Below are 25,953 nucleotides of genomic sequence, written 5' to 3'. Positions count from 1 at the left end.
CCTGTGATGGTCCTTATGCGCCGCATCTGGGTCCGGATCTCGGGTCCGGTTCGGTTCCATCTGAGGTAGTGGATTCGACTCAGCAGTGGGTCCCACCCTGCCACCCACTCACCCGCCCGCCCCTGCCGGGCTCTGCGGCGCCCTGGGGCTTAGCCACGTAGTCTGATAAAAACACGTGACTTCACACATTGTTTTTTGTATTTCAGCAAAATCACTAGATTTTAATCGAGATTGGTCTGTTTTGTATTCTCCTGAAAGTAATGAATTCAAGATTTAAATAACAAAATGTAATTGTATTGAAAGTGTACACATCGCAAATACATTTTCATAAACATGCAAATTAACATTTAAGAGGTAAAAATATCTATATTTTTCAAAAAAAGTGATTTTATTCCAAAAGGTTAGAAATTATATATCAAAATCGAAAGGTAAAATGTAAATCGTAACTAATGAGTATCAAGCATTTAAATTAAGAATAAATCTCATTTTACTTGTGAAAATCAAATTAACAGGTGTTAAATTTTAACAAAACAAACCTACTTGCCATTCTAAGGTGTGTCCTCTTGGCCGTCCATGTTGAAAAATCGTCACTCTTGGTGGTCGCCAGGGGCTGGGGGCGGGTTGGTCACAGCAGGAAGCAAGTGCTGGAGAGAGGCTGCCAGCACGGACCTAGATTAGCCTCCATGCTGGACACTCGAAAGCCCGCGCCCACGAGGGACATCCTCGGTGATCGAGAGGGACAGACGGACTGAAAAAAAAAAAAGGCTTGAAAAAAAAAAAAAGGGCATAAAAAAGGTTTTTGAGCTGGCAGCTCACAGGCAGCATTCCATTGCAGCAGCTCACCAAAACAAAAACTTAGGCATTCCATTCATACAGTGCATAAATGTGCTTCCCTTCTCACTTCTCACCATTTGACAGTGCAACCATTTTTTTCTTTCTCTATTTAGGCATAAAATAAAACAAGTGCTTTTTGGCTAAGGCGCAGCTCACAAACAAGCCTCCTCACCATTACAACAAAACAAAACTTTCTAAATTTTTTTATTTTTATTTTGCTGTTGACATTTGCATATATTCCATTCCTCATATTTTCTTTAAAATTCCATATTTTTATATTCATTGCATACATGCATTTTTGAAAACCTCTCACTTTCAAATTATATTTTATTCATTTATATTTATTTATTTGGTTTTATTCCTTTGCATTTTGCGTAGTGCATTTTGCCTTTCCTATTCTTAGCAGAAGGAAGAAGGAAGGAAGGAAGGAAGAGGAGGAAGGAAGGAAGGAGAGGAAGGGAGGAAGGAAGGAGGAGAAGGAAGGAAGGAAGGAGGAGGAAGGAGGAGGAGGAGGAGGGAGGAGGAAGGAGGAAGGAAGGAGGAAGGAGGGAGGAGGGAGGAGGAAGGAAGCCGTGGGGAGCAGGAACCGCTGGCTGTGAGCTCGTGGACTCGGCCAGCGATAATCCTGAAATACACTCTGCTTTCAACTGTCGATTAGACCTCGAGATGCCGGTGGCCCCTGCAGCACCCACGGTGACGCTCACCCCGGTTTGTGCCGGGACCTGTCACGCTGCGTCTCGGGCCATCGGCGCGTTGCGCCTCCAGCCGTGGCCTCAGAGTCCTGCCCCTCCTCTTCTTCCTCTGTCCTTCATGCCCCGGGGTTCCCCTGGGACACCCCAGGAGCTGCCGACCGATGGTGACGAGGCCGGCTTCCTCCTGGGACCCCCAGCGGGGTTTCTGCAGCAAGAGAGAGGCACCCGGGGGAAGGAGCCAGACGGGACCCACAGAGGAAGCGTGTGACAGGAAGCCCCAACCCCCACAGGCCCCTGCCAGCCGGGGACCCTCTGGGGCATTTCGGAAGTTCCTGCTGGGTGCGAGTGGCCAGTAGGGTTTGTCGTCTTTGTGCAGGAAGGGGAGTCCTTTAAAGAGGGGTGGACGGCCGCTGGGCGAGGGTCCCGGGTGTGCGGGTGCTGGCGGTGGTGACCGGACTCCCGGGCAGACTTCCATCAGAGTCACACAGCTGTGTGACCACTTAACGTGACATCAAAAAATGGCCCCCGGCAGGTCTGCTGAGCAAAGCGTAAGCCCCATGTGAGGCCCAGAGTCCAGCACCCAGGCGAGACGGGGCTCGTGCTGGCCCCTCCTGACCCCTACCTCCCGTGGGGGTGGAGGGGCACCCCCCTCACGTCGGGAGGGGTGAGAGGGGTCAGGGGGACAGCATCACGGGCACGTGCGGGCCCCCCATCAAGATCACATTTGTCATTTCCTGGGGTCCTGGCATCCGCCTCTGATGAAGCGTGAATGTCACCGCGTGTGGGCCGGAGAAGGACCGAGAGCCGGGAGGGGACGCAGGCAGGCCTGCCGCCGCCGAGGACAGGCTGCACCGCTCCCGGAAGCGCTGGCCTCGCCGTCCTGAGCAAGGCTGCCCAGGCCTCCCCCAGACCCGGGCCACACGCCTCCAGGCCAGGCCAGCGGCTCAGTGACTGGAGTGTCACACGAAGAAACGAACCAACGAAGACGAGTCGGTGCTAACCCGAGGAGGCCGCCCGGCCCCCTGCCATCTGTGGGGCCCCCAGGCGCCCTCCCAGGGGACCACGGACCCCCAGCCCCCAGCTCGGGCACCACACACCGACCCCGGATTCAGACGCACCCGACCCCGTCTGAGACGCCCCCCCCAACCTCTGTCTTCCAGCACCAGGCTCTCGCAGGGCGGCCCCACTCCCCCAGACGGCACGGTGAGCGGGGTGAATGCGATGTCAGGGGGACCAGGATGATCCCCAACCCCAACCTTCCTGATTCCTACTCATTTGCCTCCCCATTCCCAGGAAACCCAGTGGCATGAGATGGGGACGCCTTACAGCTCTGTGTCAGAGGCTCACATGGCCCGGCACCGGCGTATGTGGCAGAGAAGACCGTTCTGGAGGGGTCCACACGGGCGAGGCCACAGGGCTGAGAGAGGGGGCAGCACGCTGGGGTGTGCACATGGGGGTGCGGGGGACACTTGGGTGCACATGGGGGTGCGGGGGACGTGCCAGTGTGCAGCAGGGCATAGGCGTGGAAGATTCCGGCGGAAACGCCTGGGTCTGGTGGGATCCCAGAGCGCACCCCAGCCTCTGCCGGGTGCAGGGAGCCTGTGGGGAGATGGATGGCGCCCGACCTCCCAAGCCGCAGTGATCAAGGCCATTGGGGCCACAGGCGGGGGGTCAGAGGGGCTGGCGCCCGGGTCTCCGAGTCGTGCCTTAGGGCCAGCCCTGCGCAGGGGCGGTGGCCGGGATCTTCAGTGAAGGCCGCCAGCTGCCTACAGGACCACACCCCACGCCACAGATCCAGGGGACACACGGCCCTTTGTCCCCTCTCCTGGCAGGCTCCGCCCGTCCCCTGTAAAGGGGGTCGTTTCGCTGAAAAGACGAGGCCGACGGCGGTCCCTGGGAGGAGCCGCGTGTTCCTGTGGACGTCAGGATGGACTCGGCCTCGAGGCGCGAGCCGTGGGTGACCCGGCCGAGGGAGAAATGAGCCAGTCTCCGACAGGAAGGGGCGGAAGCAGAGGGCGGCGACCCGGGTGGGGTCGGCGGGGGGCGCTGGGAGCGGGCGGCGCTGCCCGGGACGCCGGCCCCCAAGGAGGACGGGCTGGAGGACCGAGGCCGGGAGGGGCTCTGCCCTCAGCTCGGGAGGACAGCAGGTGGGGGACGCGGGGCCCTTCACAGTCCCCAGGGTGGCCGGCCCCCCAACGCGGTTGCAGCCCGAGGGGCCGGCTACTTGTCTGAAGGTCCCGATTCCCTGAGCCCCTCCCTCCCGGGGGGTCTCCATTGCTCCCAGCACAGGAACCAGAATCCAGAAATCGCCTGCCGCGGCCAGGCCAGGCCAGGGCTCGGCGAGCACTGGCCAACAGTGCCCCCTGGTGGCTGCTGTCGCTTCTGCCGGCGCAAAGGGCCGACCCAGGTAGGGCCTCAGGGCGGACCCTGGGCGATGAGCACCCTGTGTCAGTGGTCAGACCGGCCTGGGCAGCGGAGGCTGGCTGCTCCGTGAGCGTCCGCGTGTGTCCACCTCCGTGTCGCCAGCTCTGCGCCCCAGCCTCGGAGGCCCAGGTGTCCCCGGAGCACTGCCAGGGGTGTCCGGCCTGGGCCAGACAGAGGGCTCTAGGGAGGGCTTCCTGGAGGAGGTGACACGCACCTTGACGTGACTGTGGGATGACGATGCGTTGGCCAAGCAGCGATGCGAGCTGGGGGGCAGGGGCTGCTGTCCCTGGAGGAAGCGGGGCCCCGGCAAGGGGCAGGGCGCGTGGCAGGACGTGGGCGCGTGGCAGGACGTGGGCGCGCGGCAGGACGTGGGCGCGCGGCAGGAGGGCCGTGGTGGCGTCATTCTGCGATGTGCGCGCGTATCTCGCATCGGTGTATTACACACCTTAAGTGTCTAGAGTGTCACACGGCACCTGCATCTCAGAGCAGCCGGAGCCGTCTCCGCCTGGCGGGCTCGGGGACACTCCGATGACACAGCCCGGCCGGGCGCTCGGTTACGGTAAGGAGCCTTGCTCACCTCTTCGTTTTGACAAATGCACGGCGGTGACGTAAGATGTGAGCAGCGGGGACACAGGGTGATGGGACCTCCTGTACTGTGTTTCTCTAAATTTAAATTATTCCAAAATACAAGATTCTTTTTGAAAAACTAACCTACCGTCGGCCCCGCCCCCCAAAACAACCGCTATGAAATGCATGGTTTGGGCAGGCTGCGGTCCCCTGGGATCCGCGGTGAAATCATTCTGAGCCCTCGGCCAGGGGCCTTGGGAGCCCAGGGGGAGGCAGTCCGGGCCGGTCTGGGGTACAGTCTGCTCTGGGCCACATGGGCAAGCTTGACACTCTCCAGAGGCGAGGGGCCTGGTCACCGTGTTGGGGGTGGCCTCAACCTGGGACAGAGGACCGACGGACGCCTTGGAGCCTCTCCCGACAGGCGGGGCCCCCGGGCTGGCGGGACGAGGCGGGGGTTAGCGGAGAAGGCCCGCCCGGTCGGGTCCAGCTGCTCTGCGGGCGCTGGGCGTGGCCGCAATGCCGGGCGGGCTGGGGGACCGGCTGGCGCTGTCCCTCGCCACAGCTGGCCACCTCTCCTGCAGCACTGTGTCTGCACTCTGTAGAAGGACGATGGGAAGTCGCTCATGTCACCGGAGAGGTGACGCCACCCCCTCAGGTCACACGGGCGGAAGCTCCAGCCCAGGTCTCGCGGCCCAAGACTGCGCGGTAACCACTCTCGCCCACCGCGTCCAGGCTGCGGGCACCGCTGCAGCGACCCTGCTCTGGGCGGCGGTGGCTGTGCGGGGTCCGGCCTGCCTGCGGGTCCTTGTCCCACCACGGCCGCCCCTGGGGCCTCGGAGTTGCTGCCGTCCCCGGGGCTGGCAGCAAGGCACAGACTCAACTCTGGCCAGCACTGCAGAGGTGGCCGGAGCGGGGAGCCCCTGCAGCACAGGACAGGGGACCCGGGAGACGTGCCGCGCACGACCTCGGCCGGCCTTCGCTCCCGGCGCACCGGCGTCCCCCTGTGCCCTCCGCCCCGGCCCGGCCCCGCCACAGCCTCGAGGTCCCACCACGTTTTCTATGTCTCATTTTCTAGCACCTCTGAGTGCACGCCCTCCCCCTGCCGTGCTGGCCCCATCCTGGTCCCCACGCTTCTCTTCCTCGGGCCGGTGTCCCCAACATCCCTCCTCCTGCCTTTGCTGGTCAGACGGGGCTCCTGACACACACGCCCCAGGGCCTCGGCCGGGCGAGCGCCGTTCGATCAACGTTTAAGACGACGACGAATGCTCAGCCTGGCACGACTGTGCAGGCTCAGGGCCGTCGGGGGCCGTCGGGGGCTCCCTCGCCTGGCTCAGGAGGTGACCGCGAAGGGCAGCTGCCCGTTCCTTCCTCCCGGGCGGGTGCTGGCTGCGGGGCACGAGGACCAGCCGGGGCGGGAGGTGGGGAGTGAGATCCGCCCCGGCCCCCGCCACGGTCCACCGTCCCCATGGTGTGGGTGACAAGAACATGTGCCTCACAGGCTGGTTGTGACAGTTGTGTCATGCGAATGACACGGTGCAAGCAGAGCTCGGCCTTCTGAAGACCCACGGACTCGGGCCACCATGCCCAGCAGAGGCCCCGGGCAGGGGACACGGGGGCCACGGGAGGCGCTGTCCTCCCACCCACTTTCTCCTCTGTCATTTCCTACGGAGCGGGGAGCGGCTCGTCCCGTGAGGCCCAGGGGTCCCAGCGAGGGGGCTGAGATGGCCCCGGGAGCAGCCGCCAGAGACCACCGAGGTGTCAGGAGACCACGGTCCGGACAAAGGCCTCCGAACGCCAGGTCAACATCGGCCCCGGCCGCGTGGTGACATCCCGGCCCCCACGGCCTTGGGACCGAGAGCAGGTGGGAGACCTCGGCCGCCTGGGGCCGGACCCGGGACAGGAGGGAGGCCTGCGCGGACCGACCCCCAGGGGCTGACGCACCCCGCCACCTGCCCACTCAGGGTGACGCTAGTGGCCGACCACGCCTGAGCGCACGGCGCTGTGCCACGCCCAGCACGTGGCCTCGCCGGCAGCAGCGTGACCGCCACTCAGGGCAAAGGCCAACCGGGGTCTGCAGGTAAAGAGGGCTTCCGCTGGCGCAGCACGTTCCGGAAGGCTGAGGAGACAGTGACATTGAGAGGTCTCGTTCGCGGGGCACACGTGGGGGACATGGTCTGCACGTCCCAGCTCCCCAGCCTGAGAGGATGGAGTCGGCTTCTAGTCACGGAGAAAAGGCCCCTCGATGAAAACGCCAGTTCTGAGGGAGCAGCTTTCACATAAAACACGCAACGGTTGGGGGAACGGCGGCCAACGGCGGACAAGTCCACCGGAGCTGCAGAGCAAGGAAGCAGACGCGCGCCCAGCGTCCGGCCTGCGCGGAGGGACGGCGGCCTTCCCGCCAGAGGGCCCGGCCCACCGACCACAGCGGCGAGCCACACGGAGCGAAGGCGCGAGCGAGCCGCAGCCATCGGACGGCGCGGGAAGCGGACGGAGGGAGGGAGGCCGGGAGCACTAAGGCTGCGGGAGCACTGGGGCCGGGACACGGAGGCAGCAGCGCGGGCCGCGACGAAGCATAGCTTCACTGATAAAACAGCGCCATGGTGGGAATAAACGGAAAATACCTTGTGCACAAAAGGTGCTTAACGAATTCATCGTAAGGGGGCAGCACCACGTGGCACAAAGAGGGTCAGACCCACAGCAGTGGAGGCGAACTCGGCGACGAAGCCGGGGTGTCCTGCCCCGTGCGTGAGCGGCCAGCAGGAAGCCCCGTGCAGCCGGGGGCCACCCTCGGCCCCGGAACGGGGCTCCCTCCGGCGAGGACGCAGCATCGCCCCGGAGAGCACCTGGCACGTGGCAAAGGCGACCCTTACCGAAGAGCCACTAGCAATGCAGGGGGCCTGGGGAAGGCAGCGCCGGGGGACACGTCCCTGGTCCCTGTTCCCTGCGGTGCAGATGTGACGTGCGGGGAGACGGCAGGAGATACGCGGAGCCTTGCGGGACACAGCAGGCGGCCAGCCGGTCAGCATCCGTCAGGTGGAGACAGCCATCCCCGTGCAGAGCCTGCTCAGACTCTCGTCACGTGCCTGGCCTCAGGTACAACCTGCCGACACGATTAAAATGGAAGTCGAAAGTCTGCGGGTCATAAAATCCGATCACCAAACAGTAAAGTTAGAAATAATAACGACAAGATGACCAAGAATATCTTAAGGGTGTGAAAAACGAGACACTTCCTTATAGATAATCCTCGAATCAAAGAGATAATCAACAAAAGCCGTGACAAAGTACCCGGACAGCTCGAGGGGAAAGAGCATTTCGCCATAACCAGGTGGACACAGGGACGGCTCTGTTAAAAGAAACGCATCGACTTAAAAGAGCTTCATTACTTTCGAAAAATAAATAAATAAAGATAAAGGAGTTCGGGGCTCTGCTAAGCATATGACGAGCTTAACAAAAAGATCGCAAAGAAATTAGGAGTCTCATAAACATGAAAGCTGAGAATAATGACGTTACAAACACAATAAGTAGAAAGCACGGCTTAATTCAGACTTGATTCTCTGAAGCTAAACCTTTCTAAGCTAATTATGGAAAAGGGAGGAAACGGGGCTGGGGAGACAGAGGGGGGCAAAGAACAAAAGTAGAGAACAATCGCGTGTGAAGGAAAAACGTAAAATGATCGTAAGGTAATAACGCGTCTAACGCCCTGGAAGCAGATCTGGAAATCTAGGTAACGTCTTCGAAATGTAAAAAATTAACGAAATGTATCCAGGAAGAGGTGAAAAACTGGAATAGGGCAGTTACCAGAAAACACACTGGAAAACTAATGAACAATCGACCATTGGGAAAAAAAAATCACCAGGATGAGAGGCATTTGACTGAATTTCATCAAATCTACTAAAACACCAACAGATGAATTCATGTCATTTAAAGCAGGTCGGAACATACAAAGCATTTTAAGAAAAACTTTCCTGTGATTTTTATGTAGTGACGTCGTTTTAAAAACAAAATTGAATAAAGACAGAGCAAAATTATCAAGGTCGCTTATGCCAAGGTCGTTTATGCAAGAGTCCATCTAAAATGAGTGTCAATAAATGGATCCATGACAATAATCTGACGTCACGACCAAACAGGACTTGGTGGCCACTTGCTGCCTCCGGCTCTGCTTCGCGTGACAGTCAGTAGAGCGAATCCGAGAACGAACTGCTCCTCGAGCCGCCCAGGTGATCGACGTCCCTTCGGGATCTATTTTGACAGGAGGGAAGGGAGTTCGCCTGACCCGAACGACACGAGGAGCCATCACGTGCGGACAAACTGTTCCCATCCTACTGATGAGGACGGGGAAGCGCTGGCCCAGTCCCCGGCCACGTACCAAGTTCCCGTGTCTGTTGGCCGTGTGTCCTCTTTGGAGAAGTGTCTGTTCAGGCCCTCTGCCCGTTTTTTCACTGGATTGCTTGGTTTGGGGGTGTCGGGGTGCAGGAGTCCCGTGGACATTTGAGACACTGAGCCCGTGTCGCATGGGTCACGGGCGAATGTCCTCTCCCGGCGAGCAGGCTCTTTCCGCTTCGTTTCTGCCTCCTTCGCTGTGTGAAGCCGTCGCTAGGTGCAGTTCTGCTTAGTTTGCCCGTTGCTTCCGTCACCCAAGGCGACAGATCCAAAAACATACTACCAAGAGCGCGGCGGGGGCTCCGGCCCGCCTTTTCTTCCAGGAGTTGTATGGTTTCGGGCCTTACGTGGACGTCTTTAGTCCGTTTCGAGGTTATTCTCGTGCACGGTGTAAGAAGGTGGCCCAGTGTTATTTTTCTATTTATTTATTCCTTTTGCATGCGCCGTCCAGTCCTCCCGGGTCGCTTACCGCCGGGCCCGTCGCCGCCACGCACGCCGAGGCGTGGGAGTATCCCGGGCTCTGCGCTCCGGCCCTTTGGCGCCTGGGTCTGTTTCCCTGCCAGCACCCGGCCGGTTCCGTCGCTGCGGCCTCGGGGTACAGGGTGGCCCCTCGCACTTCGTCCTCGCTCGCTTTCTTTGCTATCCGGGGTCTTCGTGGTCCCACATAAACTCTAGGCTTCGTGGTTCTAATTCTGAGAAGAAGCCCCCGGCGATCATCATCGTTTCTATGCCGTCGCCCGTGGTGCTGAGTCGGCCGAGGACCCCCTGCAGCGTGCGGGGCGTCCAGGCCTGTGCTGCGCCCGGGCACCCAGACGAGAGCTGGGACCAGGACCAGCACGCCTCCTCCAGGACAGAATGGCTGACCGCGGGAGGCCGAGGAGCTCAGAGGCGTTTGCTGGCCCCGCGTCCTCCTGGACGTGAGGTTGGAGCCTGACCCCCTGCTCAACCTGGTCTCTCCTCCCACGAGCCAGTTCCGGCCAGGTCACCGTGGTCGCCGAGACCTACGCGTCCTTCCGGCTCCCACGAGGATGCTCCCTGTGCCTCGGGTGTCCAGCGCACGTCCCCTGCAGTGTGGCCAGTGCTGCTGGCTTCTCCCCACCCGAGGGAGAGGGCAGACTCACCCCCCACGTCCTCACCGACACCGGCGCTTTTCTGCCGACGCTCATACTGTCTCTGGAGCGGGGGGCTTTCCACGTGGAGAAACAGGGGTTCTGTCCCCAGCAGGGCGGGCACAGGGCCAGGCGTTGGGAGGAGCGGGCAAGAGGCAGGGGGGGAAACGGACCTGGAGAGAAGGCGCTGGCGGCGGCGGGGGCCGCAGTGCCGGGAGAGACCGTCTGAGCCCACGGCGAGCGGCGGAGCGGGCAGCCCCGACGTGACACAGCTGTTTCTGCACCGTTCTGTCTCCGGGGGGCGATAGAGGCTGGACCAGAGGCTGAGACTGGATGCAGGTGAAGGACGGTGACACCACGGTGGGTCCAGGTGAGGGACGGTGACCCCCAGCATAGGTCCAGGTGACGATGACACCCATGGTGAGTCTAGGCGAGAGGTCCTGAAGCATGAACATGGCTGTACCTGCCTGGGGAGTCCACCTGAGCAGAGAAAGCCCAGGCCGGTGCCCACGCAGCGCGGCGTTCGCCCCCGTGGGTGTGTGTGGCTGCATGGCCGGCCCACCGTCTGCCCCTCTCCTGCAGGGCAGCTGTGTTGTTGCATGTCCACGCCCCCTCTGCTGCTGCTCCCGTGGGTGCGGGCAGTGTAGGGTCGCCCGCGGCCTCCCCAGCCCTGAGCAGATGGGGGTGTGGTGACCACCATCTCAGCAGGCCCTGTGCCCCGTCCCCCCATCCTCGGACGTGGCTCCCAGTGATCAGCCATCATCTCTGCCACCTGGGCATCTGGGCTTCGAGGAGGGGACGAGTGCCACCAGCTTCCAGAGGGGACTTGGTGCTTCGAGCCCCACACGGTGCCACGTCTGTCCCGCTGCCACTTCATCACGGCCACACCACGTGGGTGAATCTCGGCCAAGCCTGCCCGGCAGGGGGTCGCACGGCAGGGCCGCAGGGAGGACATCTGGAGAAAGCTGTCCTGCCTGCACAACAGTTGTCACCGGGGCCCTGGCAGCATGCCACCCTGGAGGAGGCGGCTCAGGGGCTTGTGGTCCACTGCGCCAGCACGTGGCCACCAGGAGCAGGGAGAAGCCACGAGCAGGGCTTTCCAAAAGGCTGCTGCTTGCCAGGGTGTGTGCCAGGTGAGGAGGCCACAGGGGGCACCGTCCTTGAGCCGTGGGACTCATGGGCCTGGCACAGTGGCCGTGCTGCAGCGGGGGCCAGGGAGCTGACCGCCCCGCCCGCGGGTCCACCATGGTGGACTCTGAAGGCAGGTGGGAGGCGGGAGATCCTCCCGGGCAGAAAGGCATATGATCTAGGAAGAAAACAGTGTGCTCTGGAAGCTTCTAGAAGCCCTCCTGGGCCAGAGACGGACTTTCTCCTGACGGTGTGGGCAGTTGGCCTCCAGGAGGTAGGGTGTCCCCTCCGCCTGGCAAAGCGGCAAGGAAGAGCGTGTGTCTCCCTCTGCCCCGAGACACGTGGCACCCCCGCCGGGCTGCAGCCAGCTCACTGGGGGACGGGATCCCGCTGCAGGCCCGTGTGGGGCTCTCTGGGGACAGCTGCTTACCTCAGCTAACTAACCGTGGCCACACACCCCCGGCCAATCGCATAATGAGATTCAATACTCCATGTCAGATTATTAGAATATAATGAATTTGCCACTTAAACGTTAATGGACGATCACTCCGATTAAGGGTTTGGTGCAGACGAAGTTAACCGCTGAGGTAGCAGCAGGCATCCCTGAGTGAGGGGGCCTGAAGCGCGAGTTTGGGGCTCAGCACGCGGGCCCCCCACCAGGAAGGCCGGAGACATGCTGCGTCTCTGCCACGAACGGGTGGCTGTCTGCAGAAGAACACGGGTCTTAAAGGGACCCGACCACAGCAAGCAAAGGCCAGTCTCGGGGACTGACGTGTGTCCCCCCAGAAAACCCACATGTCGGAGCCCTAACCCCGGCGTACCATCCACAGGGGGTGCTGCTGAGGAAGTGATGCGGGTAAACGAGGGGGGGCCCTGCTCCCACGGGACCAGTGTCCCCACAGGAAGCGGAGGAGACACCAGACTCACTCTTTGTGAGAAACGGCGCAGTGAGATCGAGACCCCGCCCGCCCCACGTGCCACGCGAGGAACGGAGACGCCCGGCAGTGAGGCCTCTGTGACCTTGACGAAGGCTGCGACCCATTCGACCTTCGGTTTCCTCGAGGGTGAACACAAAAACCCCTCCCTCGGAGCCTAATTGTCACGTTGGACTACAATAGCAGTGGGAACGATTCGAAATTTAATTTCGTTTTTAATTTGAAAACCAACATCCTGGCCAAACATCCAGAGGTCTGTCACATACATGGCAGTCTGTCTGCAGGGTCCGTGGCACCCCTGGTGTCCAGGGAGGTCAGGAGGAGCCCGTCCCCGGAGGCTGTCCCCAGAGGCTGGCAGGAGAGGCAGCCACGCACGGTGCCCGGGGTGGGGCCGGGCTGGGGACCCCCCCACAGGCCCGCTGCGGTCAGAGCGCCCGCAGCCGCTTTGTCCCTGCCTCTCACCTCACGCTCCGGCCGGGACCGAGGCCCCCGGGGCACGGGCAGGAGACGACGGCCAGCACCGTCAGCACAAAGTCCGGTCCCTTCTTCCGTCCGTCTTCACTTACTGGTTAGTGGCTTCAATTGTGCTTCTTTCCTAAAGTTTACACGGAAGTACACTTTAGATAAGTGGCTGTCAAATAGGGCAATTTCACCTCTTAGGGGCCATTTGGCGATGGCTGGAGACATTTGTGGCATTGCAAACTGGGGGCAGGAGAGCCGATGGCATGTGGCGGTCGGCCAGGGCCACCGCTAAGCAGCCCCCGCCCCCGGGGGGGCCCCGCGCAGCCCCCCGCAGGAGCCGGCCCTCCCCCATGGAACACGCCGAAAAACAGCGCCTTAGATAATTGGCTACGGTGTTCGAAATGCGCCAAGTTAAGTGACCCGAGAAAGAGCCCGTCCGGACGGCCTGCACCAAGCACTGGGCGCCGAGAGCGGCCGAACTCGCTGGCGCAAGACGAGCGGCTGGGCTCGGCCCACGGGAGCCGCGTGGAGGTGCCAGTGAACGCGTCTGTCCTGCAGCCCCCGCTTCGCACGGCATGAACTAGGTGCCCCCAGATGGTCCCGTTCCCCCAGGCCCCCGGCACCTGTCCTGAAGCACCGCCCCCATGCAGGGGGCCACGCCTGTGTCGCTGACATCCGGCCAGGGGACTGGGCCAGGGACGGCGTGCTCCTTCTCACGACTGGCCCACATCTCCCAGGAGGACCGTCCACGCCCTTCCCCATCCAGAGGTGGGACGTCCTGGCCGGTGTCGGAGACACGAGAGGGGCGCCAGGCCCCCAAACGGCGCCCGGGGGGGACTGAGCTTTCTTGGGTGGCGATGAGTGAGAACTGCACCACTGGGGGACAGGCCGCTGCGAGGTCACAGGTCGTGGCTGCAGACCGTGTCTGGGCCACGGGCCCACTCACCCACGCGTGGCCGCCTGTCTGCCAAGTGAGTACACTGAGAGCAACAGACAGCTCTCCGCGGGGCGGCCTCGGGGCCTGCACAGCACCTCCCGCCGCTGTGTCCACGCTGCTGGCCATGAGCTCACGGCGTGGCTGGACCTTGCCCCCCTGAGGCCAGAGGGGTCTAACACGTGGCTTCAGAGGCCCCACGGGGCAGGGGCAAGGACACGTCTCTGGGCAGCGTGTGAGGTTCTGCAAGGCTCCCCCCCGGCCGACCCCTGGAGCCCTCCCGCACCATCCCGCTCCGCTCATGCGGCCCTGTCCCCCAGCTGGCCGGCCCGCTCCCCCGGCCAGGCTGCTGGCCCACGGTGCTCCCTCCGCCCTTCCCCAGGACCCGGTCCAAGTCAGAGCTGTCTGTCAGATGCCACCTGCTCCTCCCAGACTGCACCAAATAAAAGCACCCCAGACGTGGATGTGGAGAGATTTTAGCCAAAAAACCCACTGCACTAGAAGAACGCCCGGTGCCAGGCTCTGCGGACACCTCGGGCCAGATGCCACAGCCGGAGGCGCAGCGGGCCGGCGTCTCCGTGCAGTCAGCGGGCTCGGAAGGACCACTCGGTCACCAGGCCAGACACACGCCCTTCCACACGGCCGCAGCCACACTGAGGCCAGGAGTGGCCCGACAGAGGAAGGTCCTGGCTCGCAACTCCAGTGGGCATGACCCAGACCCCAGGGACGGACTGCTGGGTGGGCGACACAGAGCTACGCGCAGCCAGCCCTGCCGTGAGCACCCGACGGGCTTACACACTCAACCCAAACAACGGAAGAACATTCAGGGAGAAAATAAGAAAATTGGGAGATGTGGCCTCATTTACAAAGCCTATGTGTTGCGATGTGCCACAGCCGAGCAGCCTGGGAGGGCTTCGCGGCGGTGGTGTCCCCGGGGGGCTGCGGTTCCGCTGGGCCTCGCAGGCGCAGACCCTCCAGGGTCACACTCGGGTGGCTCCACAGAAAGAGCCTGCCGCGTCCCAGGAAACTCAGCTGCCGCGAGCCACGGCGGACACAAAGCAGAGCTGTCTCCCCCGTTGCGGGGATGAAAGTTATCAGTTCTCATCAGGGCTGCCAGCTTCGGGGCGCCCTTCACATCTCGCCAGCCTCGAACCGCCACCAGCGCTGAGCCTGCGCTCGCTCCGCCCCAATGACTCCACACGGCGCCCAGCAGCGCCCGGCCGGGGGCGGGGCGGCCGGGGGGCGGGACGGCCGGGGGGCGTGGCGACCGGGGGGCGGGGCGGCCGGGGGCGGGGCGGCCGGGGGGCGGGGCGGCCGGGCGGGGCGGCCGGGGGCGGGGCGTCTGCAGATCCGGCTGGTAATAGATGGAAGCGCCCGGCTCATCGCTGAGCCAGTCTGTCGTCCCCGAGGAAGTGCGGCCCCGATGTGCTGGTGACAGGTGCCGTAAGTGGCCAGGGTTGTCGCTCACGGCGAACGCACAGACTGCCGGTCTCCGGGCGCCGTGGGGACGCCTCAGCCCTCCCCAGAGTCCCACCCGCGACAGGCGTCAGGACCCAGGGTCTGCAGCGCCGGACGGCTTAGTGTCAGTCCCAGGCAAATGTGCCTCGATACTGCCCTCTCGCAAACCTTCTCCGTAAAGGTACAGAAAACGCGCGTTTTACACCTTCACCTTCGCCGGCCATGTGATCTCTCTCCCAGGGACTCAGCTCTGCTGTTGTTGGATCGTCACCATGTGACATTACCTCAAAGTTGGTGGCTTCATACACACACATATGACCCCGCGCTTTCTGAGGGCTTCCCTGGCTGTCCGCAGGCTGCCACCTGTCCCCATCTGGGGCTGGACTGCGGGGTCCTAGGTCCAGCCTCCTTTGGGTTTCTGGAATAATCCCTTTCCTTATGGCTGTAGGACGGAGGCCTGGCTCCTGGCTGGCCGTCAGCTCCTCTAAGCCACCATCTCCAGCCGCGTGGCCCTGTCCGTGGCACGTCTCACAGTCTGTGGCCACTGCTACCAAGCCAGCAAGGGAGACCGCGCAGGGGGTAGCACCTGGGGTAACAGCGCGACACCCCTCACCTCTCATGTTCTGCCCCGGAGAAGCACGTCCTAGGTCTCCCATGCACCCCAGGGCGCATGCGCAAGGCAGCCCCACCAGAGGTGGAGACCATGGGTCTGCCCACACAGGACACAGAAGCCACCCTAGGTAAGCTGCAAACGGGCCAGCACGGCGTGTCCAGCGAACACGTGTTCCCAGGAGAAGCCGTGGGTGGGGCTGGACCGCAGGCTGCAGTTTGCAGATCCCTGATTTAGATCTCTGAGAATAAAACTAACAATTATAAAATGAGCTCATTTCGTCTTCTGTTTGACCAAACGGGGGTTACGAATGTCGCCGTAAAATGATGCAGTTATCAAACAGGAGCAAGAAGGAGCCATGTGTGTGACAGGACAGGAAGACTCACTCGATGTCACACTTGGCACGTGTGAAACCATCGGGGCCGTCCTGCCAGGGCTGAGAGTCAGGGCTCCCCCACGGTCTCGTCGAGGTCTCCTGGGCGCGGCCTGCCAGTGCCACCCCCTCAACGTCAGCCCCGGTCCCCTTTCCAGGCGCTGAGCCACCTCGTCATGAGTCACAGGGCTGCAGACGCCCCAGTCAGGAGGGCAGTCGATCCCTCAGTGGCGGTTCACGGCGGGGGTTTTTGCCTCCATGTGACCTCACGTTGGGCGGGTGGGAGGCAGGGTTTGGATAGGGGCCGGGCGATCACGAGGAGCCACGTCGTGGAAAACCTGTGACCCCATTGGCTGAGCCCGCTGGAGAGAAAACGAGAAAAGAGAAAACTCACAAACTGGGTGAAAATCCTATCTGAATATTTCAATTTGGGGATGAGCCAGCAGGGCCCAAACAAAGTGTGGGCTCCAGCCCCACAGTTTGTGTAAATAATCTGCGGCAGGTCCTGTTTTAGAGGCGGGGCCTGAGGCTCCGGTTTGAACCTCTGCCTTTCCGTCTGGCTGGTGGGGACACCTTCACAGCTCCGTGTGAGCACCAGGTCTATATCCTGCCAGCCGGTCGGTTTCCTGGCCTTGGGCACTTGGCGGAGTGCAGGCGCTGACCAGCACTCAGGCCCTGCCTGGGGGGCAGCTTTGCAGGTCTGCCTAGCACCTTCTCTGCGAAGCTGTCCCCTCCTCCCGGCTCCATCCCATGAGCTCTGCCTGCCCTGGTCCTGGTCCGCCGGGCTCTGCCTGTCCCTGTCCCGTCTCTCAGTAATCATGGCTCTGATGTCTTGTGCACAGTGTCGTGCGCTCTGACCGTTTTAATGTTTATGCTGCTTTATGCAGAGGGCACGTCTGGTCCCTTGGAGCCTGTCCCTCACGGAGGCAGAGGCCCCGCCCTAAACTGTCTGCAGGGTCTGGCGTGGCAGCGTCACCTTCTCTCAGCCTCGAGAGGGAGCGGGCCGAGCCCCCTGTCCTGTCATCTTCTGAGTGCGTGGCTTACTATCCCAGGCCGCAACCCCCAGCCCTTCCTGGCCCCGCGGCGCACGGCGACGACCTGGCACACCAGCCCTTCCCTCTCTCCTCCCGCGGGGCCGGACACCCGTCCGCCCCACGCTGACCCCGCCGCGCACGGCGGGGCCGAGTGCCGTCTGGGCCCTGGCGCGTCTCCAGGGCTGATGACCTTCTCCTGGCAGGCACAAAAAAAAAATCTTCTGCTTATTTCATTGAGCTTCTGAAAAATAAGTGCAGTGAGTCCCTTCACTGGCTGATGCTGCTGCCTGCTGCGCCAGGCACCGCCGAAGGCCGTGTGCGCGTGCGCGGTCGGGGTCGGGCGAGGCCACCAGCCGCCCTGGAGCTGCGGTGGCCACACAGCGGTCAGCGCGATTGACTGGCTCCGACCTGGATTCCTGAGCTTACCTGCCTGGGAGGACAGCAGTGTCCAAGCTTTGAAACCCCTCGGGATCCCCTCGGAACATTGTAGGAGCTTTACAAAGCAGTTTTACGATTTGGGTCCAACCGTATTTATTTCTGCGGCAAATCCGCAGCTGCCGCTGGCTCGGGCTTGGGCTGCGCAGGGGCCGCCAGGCACATGGCAGTTTTGTTCCTCACGCGACCGGCCCGCGCATCACCGCTTGGCTCGCCCGGAGGGACCCCGCAAGAGCCCGCGGCCCCACGCGGCAGGGGCGGGGTGCGCTGAGAGGGTGACCCCCAGCCCCGTGCGGGTTTCCTTTTACTCTTTCCGGCCCTCCGCTCAGGGCCAAGTTTACGGTGTTTATTATAATGCATTTTATGTACAACAGTGAAACTTTACTGCAACATATGCCATTTTATACATTCTTGCATAAAGCACATTTTAAATCCTTAGTCAGAGGCTCATAATGCAACATTAAGCCCAAGCCATATTCCCTCCACACATTCATTAAAAAAATAAAAAAAAAAATTCAGTTCTTAGAAAACGTTACTGAGAACTTCACTCCGGGGTGTAGGATGTTTGGGCCTGTGCGAGCTCTCGCCAGAGCAGAATCCCAGCGGCGTCGGCTGGGGCGCTGAGCCGGTGCTGGGGCGTTGCCAGGGCGTTGCCAGGGTGTCGCCAGGGCGTGGCAATATGGGCAGAGCTGTCTGCTCAGTCTCCCTCCACCGGGCAGGGCGGCTGCGGGGCAAGGATGAGGGAGGCGGCCTGCCCCCTCGTTGGGAAATGAGATGTCACATCAGAAATTACACATGGTTATTTATAATCGACGGGGGGTTTCCGGCGGACTGCGCGTCATTCCAGCCCTTTACGGGTGGGCATCTGGTCTCAAAGACCCTGCAAGCTAGGCGACCTGACTATTAGGAATGGTGAATGTTTTTCCCTAGGTCAAAACCCAGCACATTCATTCTGAGATGGTGTTTGACATTTTGTGTTCTATTTGTGACAGAGGGACCTACGCAGCAAGGTACCCTCATGCCAGCTCCCGAGGTGCTCGATGCCAGCACCCGGCTGCCATGGCCACCATCAGAGACAGGTCCGGCTTTCAAGCTAATATTCTCTAAATCATCACAGTCTTCTCATGTGATGAGAAGTCATTAATTAATATTGAGAGTGTGGGTCATGGGGGTGGTCCAAGGTGACATTCCGTCCAACTCTGCTCCATAACCGCAGTGGCCACCAGCTGGATGCCACACACTGCACTGGGACCAAGGTCACAGACGCAGGAGCCCAAGGTCACAGAGCTGCCACTGTGGGGGAAAGCAGATGCACCAGCAAGCCCTGATGAGCGCTGTCCCCATGTCACACGCAAGACAACGCCCATGCCCAGAGAGGGCCCTCAGCTGCCCAGGGCACGGTGGGGACGTGCAGAGAGCACCTCGTCCTGTCCTCGTCCGCTCCGGCTGCTGCAGTGGAAGACCGCAGACAGGAGGCTTGCACACAGCAGAGACCCCCAGCTCCGGACGCCGGCAGACCTGGTGTCAGGCGAGGTCTTCCTGGCACACAGACAGCGTCCCTTGCCGTGTCCCCACCTGGCAGAGGGCCAGGGAGCTCCTTGGGGTCTCTTTTATGAGGTCACTGATCCCGTGGTGGGGGCTCCACCCTCATGAGATCTCCTCACCCCCCGAAGGCCCCACTGTGGGGTGAGCACAGGTCCACGAAGGCCCCGCTGCAGTGTCAGGGTGGGGGCGGCAGGGGCGCCCACTCCTAGCGGTGGATAACGGCACCCCGAGAACGTGTTTAGAAGGAGCCGAAGCCGCCGTGAGGACTCGCGACATGACGTTCCCTGGGTGCTTTTTAGTGTCTGCCAAAGCGGGAGGGGGGGGAGGGTGGGAGGGGGGAGGGGGCGGGGCAGGGCGGGGGTGGGGGGGAGAACTGGTCAGCCCCACTCCGAGCTGACCCTGAGCAAAGTCACGGGGCCTGGACTGCTGAGAACAGATGGAACGTGACTGACCCTTGAAGCGCACAGGAGTCAAAGCCACAGGACATGGGGAGCAGACACACGAGCTGGCAGCTGGAGGTCCGGGCGGCTGGGCGGGCTCCGGTGAAGCCGGGCGGCGGGAGCTTGGACGAGCGCAGTTCTAAGGGATGAATTGAGCGCTTAGGGACAGTCCCAGGGCTGTGGCCAGCGGGCAGCCGTAGTTAGAGCCGGACCGCAGGGCTCTGCAGGGGTCTCCACCCGGGACTCACCATGCAATACGGGGGGGCCAAGACCCAAACGGGTGCACGCAGAAGGGCGCTGGAGGCGGATATTGGAACTCAGGGTGCCAGCGGGTGAGGACAGCTGGAGGGGGACACAGCAGTCCCCACGGGGTGACCAGTGACGTCAGAGGAGAATGTGGGGGTAGGAAGGACCCCAAACCGAGAGGCTGGGGGGCCCCCTGGAAACAGCGAAGCGGGCACACCTGTCAGGTGTGCACATCCGGGCCAGTGGCAGTGGGGACCCGGGCGTGACCTGAGGACGAGGAGCAGCAGGGGGGCTGGTCCCCCGAGTCTCCTGCTATCTGGGGTGTCAGCGATATCGCAGGGGTCTGCTCACTGTCCAGCTCATTCAGCACCTACCTACCCGGGCTGCTCTCCTGCTGACCACAGAGAAAATGCTCAGGTGACCACAGTGGCAAGTGTCCCACGGACCCCAACTCACAGGGAGAGGAGGCAGTGCAGGCCGTGGGATGGGGACAGGTGCTGGGTGAGCCCGGAGGAGGGGCGTGGGCTCCCACAGGGGCTGGTGTCCGGCCGGCAGCTGGCTGGGGGTGTCCTGTTCATGCACGGCCCTCTCGAGTCTGCACTGAACATCCAGCAAATGCCACCCCACTACAGCAGGAGGGCGACAAAGTCACTGCCAGTGGCTGCCTGTTGCCTCCAGCCACACAGGGTCTCCAGAGGCAGGAGGGTGAAGGTGACAAGCCACCCGAGGGGAGAAGGCTTCACCCAATATGGCCTGTCAGCGCTGTGGGGGTGTGGGGCCTTGTTTGGCACCACGAGAATTTCAGAGTCCCCAGCCACCAGAGGCCCTGCACACGCCGTCTCTCCCTTGCCCACCGCGGGCTCTGCCTCCAGGTCCTGAACTGCCCCCCGGACCTGGACGGGCCGTGGCCCCTCTTTGAGTCCTGTCTCCCGCTCCCGGGCCTGGGGCCTCACCCGTCCACAGGACCTTCGCTGCCCAGGCCTCGGGCTGAGCGCCAGGCCCACGGGCACGTCCTCCTGGCGGTGGAGCATTTGATAGTAATCGATGGCCCAGCCACCCACCTGCAGGCAGCTCCGGGGCGCCCGGGCACACGGGGCACTGTGCCGTGCGCTGGAGCTGGCCCCGGGAGGACACAAACGGAAACAGCCTCTGCCCGGTGGAAACTTCCGTCAGAAAAGCCCCATCTGGCAGGCGGGAGGCGGGTGTCCTGGGCTCTCCGCTGCGAGGCCATCGTGCACGCGGCCCTCAGCCTGCGCTCTGTCCCCCTCGGAGCAGCTTCCGGAGGCCACCGGGCCCCTGGAACGTTCAGAGGCCACCACACAGCCAACCCCCCATTCCCACAGAAGCTAGGGCCACCTGTCTGCGTTCCTCATTCATTGTAGTGAAACCTGAGTGGGCAGCTCAGGACCCGTGACAGAGGCGGCACTGGCTCCGTGGGAGGCCACCGTTTCAGGAGAGGGTGGTGAGGGTCACACATTTTCCCTGGTTCCAGACGCGTCCCTTAGCAGTGTGGCAACTCTAGAATCATGGTGTCTGCTGGGTGGAGACGCCCCGAAACTCTCAGGGATGGAGGAAACGGAAATCACACACAGAAAGCTTTATTCCTCTCCTTCCATCCTGCCTTTCTCCCCCTCTCTCCTTCCCTTTCTCCCTCTCCCCTCCTCTTCCCTTCTCCTCCTCCCTCTCTTTTCCTCTCCTCCTTCCCCTCCCTTCCTCCCTCTCCTCCTCCCCTCTCCTCCCCTCCTCCCTCCTTCCTCCTGCTCCTTTGCCTCTCCTCCGCACCTAGCTGGGTGTGAGAATTGCTAGTATATGAAGAGTAATCAGAGACGATGAAGGTGTCACCGCCAGGAAAACAAGGAGAGGCAGATGCCCGCGCACGCAGAAGCCTGCAGAACGGTCCCGGAGCCCCGCTTGCTGGCACCTCTAAGACGATGACGCTTCTGTGGGGATCACAAACACGGAGGCTGTGGCTGTGGCTGTCGCCTCAGGCCTGGCCTGTGCGTGACGCCCGAGCCGCGTGGGACTTAAGCTTATTTACAGAAGCACGAACAGTTGAGTCGATTGGGCATATGCTCTACATTCCATCGGTCCTGCGAATGGCCACTTTGGAGCAGCCGCTGCTGCTCGGCTGGAAGGCGAGGGACTCCGCCCACACGGCTGCAGGGTGAGCACCTGTGGACAGGTGGGAGTGGTGCCCGCAGCACCTTGCGCCCCTCCCTGTGGCCCAGGGCCCAGTTCCGGATGGGTTAGCAGCCCACACCCTCCCGGGTCTTGTTAGCGGGGAGAAAGCTTATGGTTCCCATGGAAGACCTCTGTCAGCCACCGAGGGCGCTCGTCACCTCATTGGTGGCCGTTGGACGGGGCGTCAAGCCGTCATGCCTGTAGTGGGAGAATGACGATACGGACCCCTCAGAAGTGGGGCGGAGGCCCCTGCGGGGGCTGCGCGCTCTCTGCAAACGCCACCCGTCCCACCCCGCTTCTCGGCGGCTGCCTGGGTCCCAGTGTCCCCGAGCCTGCGCCAGCCCCCGGGGAGTGTGCGTGAGCCACAGGATGAGCGTGAGTGTGTGACTGCGTGTGCGTCGGGCTGTGAACACGTGGGGTGAGCACGTGTGCGCCCTGCGGGCCCCTCCTTCGCAACGCCCCCCAACACCGCCCGGGGCTGGCGGCCGCCACGCATACTGCGGACTCCCGCCCGCTCCACGCGACCACGTATCACCCCGCTCTGTGTTCCTCACTGCGACCTCCGTGGGAGTAACGTCCCCGTAACCCCGAGCCCGGCGCACAGCAGGCGCCCGGGTGCCGAGCGCCCCGCGCCCCGGATCCGCGCCTTCCGGGACCTGTCCCGCCCTGACGACAGACGACGACAGACGCAATCACGTGCCACAGCTGCGGGCGACGGAAACACGCAGGAAACTGAAAACCCATCTGCCGAGAGAAGTCAGCGGGACGCGCCCGCGCACGGCGCCCTCGCGCGTTGCCACCTGTCAGCGTCGCGCTAATTAGCAGTCGCCGCTTCCAGCCTCGGAAGCAACTGTCGCTTTTTTTGACCTAAGAGGAAACGTTTTCATTATGCTCGGAAAAATAAAACTCTCACGGCCTCCCTGCACTTGTGGCGGGCCACCTCCGCCGGCGCCACGGGTGTGCACGCGCACACTTGTACGCGCACGTTTGCGCATGCGTCCGTGGGCGTGGCCTGTCGGCGGCATTAGGGCAGATTATTTTAAAAGCTGGTTCGCGTGACAGCGGATTTTTGGATTGTACTTTCGTATTTTTCCTGATCGTGATCTCCAGGTTCGCTGTAAAGAACTTGGGGAAATGGGAGCGTCCACGCAGCACGGACCGGTGGTCAGCAGCCTCGCCGCTTTCTCTGCTGTGCGGGATTTTCGGGGGGTCCCTGACCGCGCAGCCCCCTCTCACGCGCTCCGCCACTGTGGGCCACCGTGGGCCACTGTGGGCCAGGGCTGCGGTCAGGGCGCCCGCCTGCGGGAGGCACCCAGGCAGCCCGCGGGCTGTGCGTGGGGTGCTAGCTCACTCGGCGCTCCGCCAGCCCTGTCGGGGTCTCGGGGTCACCTCCTCCCGGAGTCCAGTTCAGAGCTAGCTCTCCCGCTCAGTCCCGGAGTCCGCTGATCCAGCAGTTGTGGGGGCGCCTTGTCCTGCGTCCACAGAAGGCGGGTTCCCGGCCCTCCCCCAGACGTGCCTAGTGCCTGGGAAGGAGAACGGGCACCTGCTCATCTCAGAGAACCCTAGGCAGAGCCTGCTCCTTGTTTGGGGACAGCGGTAAGGTCCCCAGTGAAACGGAAGCCCAAAGACACCCCCAAACACCTGGCCGATTCTGCCCCGCCCCACATCCACTCCAAGGGGTCAGAGGGAGGGACACAGGGTCTTATTTAACGTTTCTCTTGGGGTGACGGGGGCTGAGGACCCTTCTTTATCAAGAACTCAAAGGAAGGAGCATAAACATTCTCATAATATTGCAAATTCTTTCCATGGTTTCTTCACATTTTCGCACACGTGTGCACATGCATGTCCCAGAACAAATAAGAGCGGTGACTAAACCTAGGAGGACACGTGCGTGTGAGGGACTATCACCTCCCGTCCTTGGCAGACTGCTGGTAACGCCAGACGTAGGGCCAGCCGTGTCACGTGATGGGAAGGCTCGATTGCCTCCAACAGTATGTGTAGATTCCACAGAAATTCAATCAAAATTTTGGCAGACAACAAGGTGAGTCTAAAATTTAACTAAAATTAAATTTCTACTCTACACCATCCATAAAAACTCATTTCTGATGGCTAAAATCTTAAATATGAGAGGCAAAATGGTAACTGTTTTAGAAACACGATTGGAGAGTATCTTCTAACTGAGGATGATAACATTTCTTAAGAGGCAAAGAGGCTGATAAAGTTGGCAACATGAAAATTAAAATTTTTTGCTCACCAAAAATAAATTAGAAAGGTTCTGAAAATATGAGCCGTAATTGGTAGAAACATTTGCAATACATACACTCAAAAAAGAACATGGGATTAGCTCATAAGTTCTAAAAAAATGTATTTTTTTCTAATTAGTTATCAGAGAAAGGCTAATGAAACTCAAAATGCGATATCATTGCACACTCGACAGACCAAAAATAAATAAATCTGTCCAAAAGCCAAAAGTAATGGGAACTGCCCCTCACTGCCCCGGTGAGTGAGAATCAATGCCGGCACTGTGGGCCCGTGTGCGGCGCTGGCTAACGAAGCATGGCAGGCCGGGTGACACCACGACACCCAAATCCGTCCACGCGCCAATCCCCAAACCCCGCGAGTCGGCCGCGCCACGCGGCAGAGGGGAATTCTGGCAGAAGGTGGATTTTAGGTTGACTCTAGTTGTCGGCTGAGGTTTAAATGGGGGTGCGGGGGGGGAGACCAGCATGATCACGGGTCCTTATGTGAAAGGGGAAGGCAGAAGACGGGGTGTCAAGGTGACGCCACGTGACAAACACTCACCCGGGATCCTGGGCTGTGACGGTAGAGGACGAGGCTGCGAGCCGAGGAACGCGGGCGCCTCCAGGAGCGGGGACGGGCCGGGGGGCGGTTCTGTCTGCGCCTCGCCCGCGTCTTGGCTTTAGCCAGTGATGGGCCTTTGGAACTTCCACTCAGAACCGTGGGAGGACACATTGGTGGTGTCTGTGGGATGCTGTGACAGCCGCACCAGGAAACTAACACAGCCCCAGTTACACCAAACTCAAGAAGTCCACCCTCAGGCCACGAGTTGGTAAAGGCCCCGCAGATCTGGAGGAGGCCCAGCTGGGGCCGGCGGCGGGGCCAGCGGCGAGGCTGGCGGCGTGGCTGATGGCAGGGCTGGTGGCATGCAGAATGCCTCTGCTGAGGGGTCACTTTGAGGCCGTAGAGCGCGGCTATGGGAAAATCGCCGCCGGGTCTCGGCGCACGCACGTGCCGCGCCCACGCCCCAGAGGCCCCTGGGCTCCCTCCTGCCCTCCCTCCTGCCCTCCTTCCTCTGTTCCAGGCGCTCAGGGCTCTGGTCCCCTTCGCCGGGAGCTCGGTCTCACTTTCCAGGACGTCTCACGGACGGGACCATGCGTGTGTTCTCTCCTTTCTCAGCTTCCTTCACCCGCCTTCGCTGCCCGGAGATGCGCCCGCGCTGCTTCGCAGGCCAGCGGTGCCCCCGTCCGTGCCGGGTGCTGCCGCTGCCTGCGTCTGTCCCCGCGCATCGCCCCCCGCCACCCCGCCTGCCGATCGCGCGTGTTTAAGTTTAGCGATTCTCATGGGGGGGCCCTGGTGTCTGATTGAGGCTCTAATTTACATTTCCTTAATGGCCGATGACCTTGACCTCCGTCCCATGTCTTATTTGCCGTCCGCATGTATTTTTGGTTAAATGTCTGTTCAGCTGTCGCCATTTTTGGTGGGTTGCTTGATTTTCCCGTTAGTGACTTTTGCGGGTTCTTTGTACGTTGTGAATACAGGTTCTGTGTCAGATGAGTGATGTGCAAATATTTTCTCTAGCCCGTGGCTTGCATTTCCATCCCGTTCATAGTACATTTCAAAAAAGAGAAGTGTTTTATTTTTATTAATTGTCTTACATAGGTCATGCTTTGGTTTTATGTTTAAGAGACATTTGTCTATCCCAAGCACAAGTATTTTCTCCCGTGTTTATTTCTAGAAGTTTGGCGGTTTCGGATTTTTCACGGAGGGCTGTGACCCATTTTGAGTTAATGCCGACGTTCGGTGCCGATTGCAGACAGAGGTCCATTTTTGGCACAATGATGTGTGTTCAACTGTTGCAGCGCTGTCCGCTGAGAACGTTCGTTTTAATCCACCGAATGGTCTCTGCACCTTTGGCAAAAGCCAGT

Source organism: Pteropus medius, unplaced genomic scaffold (genome assembly GCF_902729225.1).
Source record: "Pteropus medius unplaced genomic scaffold, Ma_sr-lr_union100, whole genome shotgun sequence".
NCBI lineage: Eukaryota > Metazoa > Chordata > Mammalia > Chiroptera > Pteropodidae > Pteropus > Pteropus medius.
The sequence above is the reverse complement of the archived record's forward strand: the minus strand, read 5'-3'. Positions refer to the sequence as shown.